Below are 9,724 nucleotides of genomic sequence, written 5' to 3'. Positions count from 1 at the left end.
CCCGCCCCGCCCCGCTCTCTCCCTGGGTGCTGAGCCCCCTCCCTGCGCCCCCAGCGCGCGCCTCCCGCGCCGCACCCGCTTCCCGTCAGCGTGCCCCCTGAAGCACCCAACCTCACCTCTGCTCAGAACCCCTTTTCAAATTTGGAAGTTGGCTGGAGGCCAGATTACGAAGGCGGACCTTTAAATTTTTTTTAAAAAAGAGAGGCACGAAGCAAAGAAAAAGCACGGGACCGCAGCACGTGAGCGCTCCGGCTGGTCGTGGGCGCACCCAGCTGTGGGTGCCTGTTCACTGGCTCCAGGGCAGTTAGTGCTCAGCTGGCGCCGCTCGCCCAACACTCGCCTGTCCCGGAGGGCCCCGGCCGAGGCTGTTGAGGGCCGGAGCACCTGCTGTTTGCAGGGTCCTTTCCAGCCACGTTACACACCCTCTCTATCCTAACAACCACCCCAAGGTTTGAATTATTATCCCAACCACCCCCTTTTGTAGCCAAGTGCGACATACGTCAGTGTACTGCGCTCACACTGTCCCAAGCCGGGTATTTAGACGCGCTGGTCTTCAGATCCATCCTTAAGTCTCTTTCCCAGGCACTAGGACTGTGCGCAAGTAGCAAACTGCCCCCAAACAGTGACTTTACTCTGACACGTATTTTGCTCACGAAGCTGCAGTTCTGCAGGGGCTCAGCAGGGGGCGCTGTTTTGCAGACACTTGCTGCCCAGAGATCTTTCTCTGCGTAGGGCCAGCAGGGCGCGGCTCTGCCCGGTGGCGCTGGCTGCCCCAGTCCGCAGAACCACGGTGCTGGGTCATTCTGTGCCCTGGAGGGCCCTGGGGTCAGGAGACCCAGGCGCATGATGACCAAATGACGCAGTCGAAGTCACTGCAAATGACTCAGCAGTTGAATCAGAGAGGGCCCGTTTAGGGGACAAGCTGGTAGCAGGGACTCCAGGCCCGGTCACCAAGTGGAGGAAGAGCCCAGGCTCAGGGAAGCTCAGCTCATCTGGACGGGGAATTCAGCACCGTCCCCCCAACCCAAGGCCGCGGGCAAGGAGTTTCTCCATAGAAGAGGCCTTAACTTTATTTATCGAGACTTGACATTTTTTCTTCTATTTCATTTACATTTTATGTATTGATTGATTTTTAGAAAAGAGGGAGAAACACCCATTTGTTCCCCCACCCACCTACGCACTCACCAGTTGATTCCTGTAGATGCCCTGACCAGGGATTGAACCCGCAGCCTTGGCGTATTAGGATGACGCTCTACCCAGCTGAGCTAGCCGGCCAGGTCTGCTTCGTTTACCTTTGTGTTTAGCCCATTGTGTGTCTTTTCGAAAGTGGTTCTCACCTTTCATCTCTCTTCCCCTTACTTCGCGGTGCTGAAGACCCACCTCACGTGCACTGCTTCCCTCCTATGTAACAGCAACAGGTAGCAGTGACTGTGCTCCCTACACTTCGCCAGGCACTTTGCTCCTCATTCCCGCTGGTGTCACCGCAGTTTCAATTTCCTCTGTGATCAGATATTTATTTAGGAGAAGGATTTTAAAGTCTCGAGGGGTCAGGTTTTTGTGTGTGTGTTTTTTTGTTTTTTGTTTTTAAATCGAGGTATAATTTACACGTAGAGCCTTTTAAAAAATTAAACTGTAGTTATTAACTGGCACATTTATTGCATTGAGGTTTTGGAACCTCGATACGCTTTCCGCTTGTTGGTATTTACTGAGGGTTTCTCTGTGGTCTACATGTGTAATCAATGTTCATAAGCATTTCTTGAATGCTGGGAAGGGAAGTGGTCTATTTTGATACACAATTTGATGTAGATATGGCTCACAGATCGCTAGTCTATAACCACAAAATAATGTGTGTGCCTTCCTTTTATCCACATGATACCCAAATTATGAAGGCACGATGATCCCCCCACATGCCACCCTATTGCCCTGGGCACAGAGTTCCACAGGATATGCCCCCCACCGAGGACGTGGAAAAACTGACAGGCACAGGCCCAGCTCTAAGCCACACTTTGTCACCTCATGGGCCAGAAATGTGTCATGTTGCTCAGGAAGACGTTATTTTTTAGCTTCAGCCGTCACTGGCAACCCAAGAGCTGAAAACCAGTCTGGGGTGGGGGCAGCGGGTTGGGGGAGAGACAGGGGGGAGGGGGGAGGGGGAGAGACAGGGGGGAGGGGGGAGGGGGAGACGAGGTTCCACCCCCATGACCTAATCACCTCCCAGAGGCCTTGCCAAATACCATCACATTGGGGGGCAGGAATTCGGGGCACATAGAAACATTCAGTCTATACCAAAGGGAAAGACAAAACTGCCTGTAACTATTACCCTAAAGCTTCCGGACGGGGACCACCCCCCAGCGCTCCCGATCTCAGTGAGGTTTTGCCCAAGGGTCCCTTGTCCCCTCCTCAGTCGCTGTCTTTCATTGTCCATCCGCCAGCACCCAAGGTCTGGCGACCTCAGCGCGGTCACAGCAGGGGTGCCCCATGACGCGCCTGTCGCCTGGCACCCAGAGTCACAACATCCACGGCAGGAAGCCACCAGGAGCGTTAACCGAGCGGGGAAGGACCCTAACTTTGGGGGGAAGGAGGGTGGAGAGGTGCCTCACGCACACGCGCGCGCGCACACACACATGCACACACACACAGCGTGCGTGCCCTAACCCTGCGAGCGTGAAAACCACTTTCCAAGTATATTCTCCAGAGGTTTTTGGTTATGTTTCATTTCTATCTCTTTAAAAAAATATATATTTATTTAGAGAGAGGGGAAGGAAGGGAGAAAGAGAGGAAGAGAAACATCGCCCTGAAAGAGAAACGTAGATTAGTTGCCCCTTGTATGTGCCCCGTCCAGGGACAGAAGCTGCAACCCAGGCAGGTGGCGTGAACGGGAATCGAACCCGCGACGGTTTGCTGTGCAGGACGATGCCCAATTAGTCGAGCCTTATGGGTCGGTCAGGCCTCTAGTTCATTTCTCTTTGGTAGAAATACTCTTGAGGGGGCAGTGCTGAGGCACCCGGAAAAGAATTTTTCAAAAATAGGAAAAGAATTTTTCAAAAACAAACAAACAAAAACCCTAACTAACGTAGTTGATTACTTTTTAAGAAAAAGTTTTTCAAAGTCGATGTGTTTGGTATTACTCTTCATTTGCATATTTTCAGCAGGGAAATGTATGGGTTGGCTGTTTCCCCAAACAGCACGTGGATGGCAAAGCGTCTGGGCTTTATTTTATATTAAATGCAGTGTAAAGCCCAGCCTTACGGGTTAATGGCTGCTTGGGCGCACTGCAGTGGGTTACAGATTCCAGGTCACGATCACTAACTGCAGAAAACCTAGAACTACAGAATCAGCTTGTTATTAGATTTGAAAGAATTAAGTCATCGGTTTGCTGAAGTCAGTTTTACTGAGTGTCCCCTCCCTCCTGCCCTGTAAGAGTAAAAACATTGAAAACACTGCCGTGGATTTGCCGACCCTCCTGACGCCTAAGCAGAGCGAAGTCTAAAGGGGAGAGCGCCTTCCACCGTCCGACGCCCCCCTTCCCCCCCCCCGCCCCCCGCCCCCCGCCTCAAGCCCGCAGCCTCAGACCCAGTGCTGCGGCCTGACCACCAGGGGGCAGCACTTAGCTGACCTTGACTCCAACGCTGCCCCACCCCGCCTGTCCCGGGGAGGCAGCGGTTTTTCTTCCCTCCGCCCCAGAAAGCAAACACGAAAAAACACACGAGGTCTCGAACCTGATTGAGTGCAAAGGACAGAATTAATACCGTCACTACTGTAGCATTTTAAAAAGAAAAAATCAGTTAAAAGCCCTCCAAGACTGCCCTGGCTGGGGGGCTCAGTTGGTCGGAGAGAGCATCATCCTGGACACCAAAAGGTTGCGGGTTCGATCCCCAGTCAGGGTGCATATGGGTGACAACCAACTGATGTTTCTTACATAGTTCTCTCAAATGAGGATTTAGAAAAACAAAACTCTGAGACGAATCTAAGGATAAAAATAGCCTGAATTCTTTTTTTTTAAACCATTATATGGAACTTAATAATTAAAACTTAAATGCAGCCCTGGAACAAGCCAGAAGTCTACGAAAGCAGCCACGCCTTTTTATAAGCAGATGAGCCAACAACCGCACACCCGGGGACACCCCCAGGTGCGGTTTTGTTGACGTTCGTGTTCTTCATACCCAGAGCAGGTGGCATCCTTTGGGTCTGACACCCGCCTGCCTGTCCCTGGGCCACGGTGCAGGGTCCCCGTGGCAGTGGACCGGCCTTGGCCCGAGCCTGTCCCGGGAGGAAGTCGAATGAAAGCGGAAGTCCCGCCTTATCGGACGGCAAAGGTACGATAGGAACTCTGCCCTGGGGAACGCAGGTATTAGTGGGGCTGTCGAGCACTTGAGTGGTCGCAGGGAGGCGGCTCCTGGTGTGGCCCGTGTCCCTGCATCGCTGCCCTGCAGGGGACACCGACACACGATGGAGAAAGGCCGTGGGTCACGGGAAACCTAACCCAGCGCTGACCCCACCCTTCGAGATGTGGCATCTTTACTGGGTGCTGACAGGTGGCTTTGGGTCTCGAGGTCAATTTGCAAGGGCCACCGGAAGTAGTTCGCTCGTGTCTGGGAGGGTCAGCAGCCCCCCCCACCACCACCGCCCCGGCCTCAGGGTTCTCCCAGGTTTCTGGCTGTCTGCCTGGTCAGAGGTGGCAGGGACCCCCCTGATGTCGTTGTGCTGACCGCGCCGGTCTCGGCGAGACTCTTAATGGCAGGAAACCCACAGATACTGGGGGCCCAGCCACGGTAGTGAAGTTGCTGAGGAGCCAATGGAGAATTCCAGGACCCCCAACCGAGGGAAGGATCCATCCTTATACCTGAAAGAGAAGCCCGAGACCTCCTGAGACTTTCTGGGTTTGAAAGGCAACTTACGGGCTTTTTTCTTTTTCTTTTTTTTAAATTTACTTATTTTTAGAGAGAGGGGAAGGGAGGGAAAAGAGAGGGAGAGGAATCGGTGTGCGAGAGAAGCATCGAAAAGATCGATCAGCAGCTGCCTCTCAGAGGCCACCAACTGGGGACCTGGCCTGCAACCCAGGCACGTGCCCTGACTGGGAATTGAACCGGCGACCTTTCACTTTATGAGACGATGCTCCAACCAAGTGAGCCACCCAGCCAGGGCTGTACTCATGATTCTTAATAGGGTACAACCCTCCCCCTTCACCCCCATCCAACCTGGGGACATTTCGCGATGTCTGGAGCCATTTCCGACTGTCGCATGTAGTGGCTAGAGGTCGGTCAGGGATGCTGCTAAACATCTTACGATGCACACAGGACGGTCCGCTGCCAAAAAGCGTTGTCTGGTCCCAAATGTCACGAACGGTTGAGAGACCCTGACCCACGCTGATGTACGGCCGGGACAAATAATTTGATGGAATGGTCCAGGACTTGGAAAGAACGAGATTCAAAGATTGGTGAGAAGGAGGTGGGGTGCGTGGAACTGCTTGCGACCTATGTTCGTGCACCTTAAACATACCTGTGCAGGAGGAGGCTGTGGCGAATTAAAAAGACAAGGTGGCGTGTTGTGTGATGTCATCCTGGTGTTTGCGGGACAAGCCCCAGGACAAACAGACCCCCGTTGCAGGGATGGGGGCTGTGGGTGAGCGCATCCCCACGGATTTCCTGTCCCCGAGGCCATCCTGGAGACGGCCACAGCTGAGCCCGAGTGACCTCCGGCAGCAGAGATGTGCTCGGAGCCCCGTGGGTGGCCCATCCCGGGGGCCTGGGAGGCTGGCTGTCACGCTTGGCCTCTTCCATGACGCAGGGAAGCCATCTTCCCTGCTGGAATGGATGTATTCTGGGCCCTGACTTGCTTTTTCCTGCCTACGATGCTTCTGCCCCGACCACCATTCCCGGACGCGCTGTCCCCCACGTCGCTTTGGATGAAGAGCTCCGGTTTCCCGGCGAGCGCATGGCGCACGCCCAGGTCACCCCTGCCGCGGCGCGGGCGCGGCTGCAGCCGGCCGGGCAGCGCTGGGGAGCGGCCCCGCGCGGGGCGAGCTAGGAAGGAGGCCAGCAGGCCGCCCGCCCGGGGAGGCCGGGAGCCCCGTCTCCCAGGTGGCGCTCCTCCTCGGGCTCAGCGAGCGCCCTCTGGTGGTGCCCGTCCGTGGCCAGGGCACGCCGCCTGGGACGCAGCGGTAGGCGTGGCCGCGGCTCTCGCAGGGTCGCCGTTACCCTCGCACTCGAGCCCAGAGCCATGGGGTTTGCAGGCCTTAGCTCCGAGGGAACAAGCATCTCCATTTGCGGCTGGGCGACTGAGCCTCGTCATCAAGAAAAACTTGAGCGGCTGCTGCATACAGGGCCGAGGGGTCAAAGTCTGCAATCCAGGGGACTCTTTGGGGTGCCTTTAATTATTTCCATGTCCCCAAATAACCGTGGGCTGCAGCAGCCGGGACAAGGACTTGTGAGGATTCAGACCCTTCTGGGATGAGGTCTGGGATGACAGCCCCTCCTGGCTTCGCCCCCACCCTGCCTCCGCCAGGCGGCGCCTGCGTGTGGCTGCTCTGCTCTCCTTTGGTGGTTTTCTGTGATCGGTCCAACCAGACCCCCAGATTAAATCGTCTCTGTTACAATAACCGGTGTGACGTCCGTTTTCCTCAAGGATACACTGATCCCTTGGGGTTTGGTGCGGACGTAGAGAACCTTCCTGCAAGTCCCTCGGTTTATGAAATCCGCTGACATTTTACAGAAAACGGGGGCACCAGGGAGGCGAGATGCCGTTGTCGAGGTCATTGCCATTCAAGGGACAGGCTTTCTGCCTCCCATCGACGGGTTCCTGCCACCACCTCATCCAGGCTTTTAAGCGCCTTTCGAAGCTTCAAACGGAGTGATCTGCTTTTTCTGCGGGATTCTCTGCCCCTCCTGAAAGCGCTAAGAACAGCGCCACCATTTCCAGGGCAGAAGGAAGGCAGGGCCAGATGTGGGAGGTGGCGGGTGCGCCTCCACGCGGCACCCGGGACCGTGTGGGCGCCCCGCCCCAGCAAGTCCCAGCCGGGTTGACTTACCCTGCGTCCCGTCCACGAGACGGAGACGATGGTGCCGGCTCTTACCAGGCTCTGCGGGGGGGGCGCAGGCCAGGACGCCAGGCAAACCGGAGCTGGAACCTGGGTTTCGCCACCTTCCTCCCCAAACTTGGCTCTTCTCATCTCTGTAGCAGGGACCTCGATGTCTAAGCCACAGCGTTGTCACACGGGTTGCAACCCACGATGCCTAGCATGAGCCCAACGCGGGTGCCACTTGTGGTGGGCAGTCACCACCATGGCCATTGCCCCCAGTGCCCAGCAGGGTGACGCCCGGGGGCAGGTGCTCCGCACGGCTGTGACTGAGTTCTGCCCGCGCCATCTGCTTGAGACAGGCCTGAGGCCGGGGATGACACCTCAGCCCTCTGAGACAGCGAGCCTCTTACAGCCTGTCACAGATGCATGATTCTCCTCCACAGAATAAAACGCACGAGTAAAAACCCACAGTACAATCCGTGTGTCCTCTGAGTTCCTCGCCATCACCGACCTGACGTCGCAGCCCCTGGCACAGACACGCTAAGGAAAACCCCACGTTTATTGTTCAGACAGATGGCGCCGGGACTGTTTTAAAAAGGAGAGCGGCTTCTCTTCCATATGATGACGGTAGAGAACAGAGTTTATATCTCATCTGATTGGAAAAACACTTAAAAAAATTGCTGCGGGTGGATGTTCGATAGAAACCGCTTCCTCGAGGCACAAAGATCTTAGAAGGGATTTTACCAGGAACGCAGATGTGGGCAAATAATTGGGCCAACCAATGCTTACAAACGTGTAAGCACTTTTTAAAAAACAGTAAATTTTATTTTTTAATTTTTAGAAAAGATTTTAAAATTTATTTTTAGAGAGGGGAATGGAGGGAGAAAGAGAAACGTTCATGTGTGGTTGCCTTTCGCGCGCCCCCTAGTGGGGACCTGGCCAGCACCCCAGGCATGGGGCCTGCACTGGGAATCGAACCCGTGACCCTTTGGTTCGCAGGCCGGTGCTCAGTCCACTGAGCCATGCCAGCCAGGAGTGATGTGTTAATTTCATCAAAGTTTCCCTGTGGGTCGAATGACAGAGAAACTGAGTCCCATGGATGACAGAGCTATTTGGACTTGAAATCATCTTGCATAAAAGAAAGAAATGCGATACGGCTCTTCTATGAATCGTCCAGTCGCCATTACGGGAAGTTTTCTAACACGGAAGCGATGCTCCATATTGCGAACGCTGGCTTAGTGCTTTCATAGTTTACAACCACCAGAGACAGGTCTCACGACGGGATCCTCCTCCAAGATCGGAGGGAGTATTTGCACTGAGTCATTGGAAAAGGGCTCTGGATTCATGACCCCCTTTGCTGAAATGTTTTCCTTGGTCCGCAGTGACCAAGCAAGGCGGGACGCGAAGCAACCTATATGTGTATCACCCCCAAAGCAGATAAATGAACCGATAAAAGAAATAGGGAAAAGAGTAACAGCAGGAATTGGCTCCCAAAGGCCAAATGCCTGTTTAAAGGAACAAAGTAAATACATTCCTACAGCCCAAAGTTAAAAGGAGACTCACAGCCCTGGCTGGGTAGCCTGGTCGGTTGGATAGGGTTTCGCAAAGCGAAAGGTTGCTGATTCGATTCCTGGTCAGGGCCCACGCCTGGGGTGCAGGTTCGAACCCAGGTCCAGGCGCATACAGGAGGCAACCAATCAATGTTTCTCACATCGATGTTTCTCTCCCCCTTTTTCTCCCTCCCTTCCCCCCCTCTAAGAATAAATACGTAAGTCTTTTTTAAAAAGTATAAGCACAGGGCATCATCTTATATCTACATAGTAGGGGTTGGTGGAAAAATTTTTTCTTTTACTTTTTCCGGAAAAAAATACCTATTTAAATCCTTGGCCATTTTAATTTTTTATTCTTCTTTTCTTTTTTACAGGAATAAAACAGTAAAAAAGAGCCAATTTGAACTCGTTGCTTTGCTCCGTGAACAGCAGCTGCTGGTCGCGCCAGGAGGGGGTTCTGTGGTTCTGTGTCGTCCCCAAGTGTGCCTGTGTGAGGTGACACGTAGTCACACCACAGGGACGACACACCCAGGTGTCCCCGAGGGGTCTGCGCAGGCTGCCTCCCCCTCTCTCCTCTGCTGGGTGCAGAGTGGGAACAAAGGCGGGACTGGGGGAGGGAAGTCCCCCATGAACCTACTAACAGCATCTTGCACACTGCTTGAAGCTGTCATGAAAACCTTCCAAAGATTGCACCCCGGAAGCGCTCCCTGAAGCCCGGTGGGCCTCCTGGGGTGAACAGGGGGCCCTCACCATCACGCCTGTGGGGATGACCCCCCCCCCGGACTGCCCCGGGGTCAGCGCAGCTCACACGCGTGCTCTGTGCCGACAGAACCGGCGACCCTCTGGACGGGGCAGGTGTGGATGAACCGGGAGGGGAGCTGAGTGTCCCTCGCCGCCCCGGACCACGCACCGGAACCGGCCATTTCGGGCAGAGAGTTTACAGTCAGGCCTGACTGCGCTCAGGCCTGTGCTCAGAGGTCTCCAGAGAGCCACCATGCTAAGGCTTTCTGGAAGGGGGGTGGGGGGATGCTGCGTCTTGGTGCCAAGACTGCCGCCACCTCTTTTGGGTCCTGTCCCCGGTGCCCGCCCTCCGGGGACAAGATGGCTGGCCACCCCCGCAGCCCATGGACCGAGTTCTGACAAGGCGGGGCTCACT

This window comes from Pteronotus mesoamericanus, unplaced genomic scaffold (genome assembly GCF_021234165.1).
Source record: "Pteronotus mesoamericanus isolate MK-2021 breed Mesoamerican mustached bat unplaced genomic scaffold, CSHL_Meso_final scaffold_582, whole genome shotgun sequence".
Taxonomy (NCBI): Eukaryota; Metazoa; Chordata; class Mammalia; order Chiroptera; family Mormoopidae; genus Pteronotus; species Pteronotus mesoamericanus.
The sequence above is the reverse complement of the archived record's forward strand: the minus strand, read 5'-3'. Positions refer to the sequence as shown.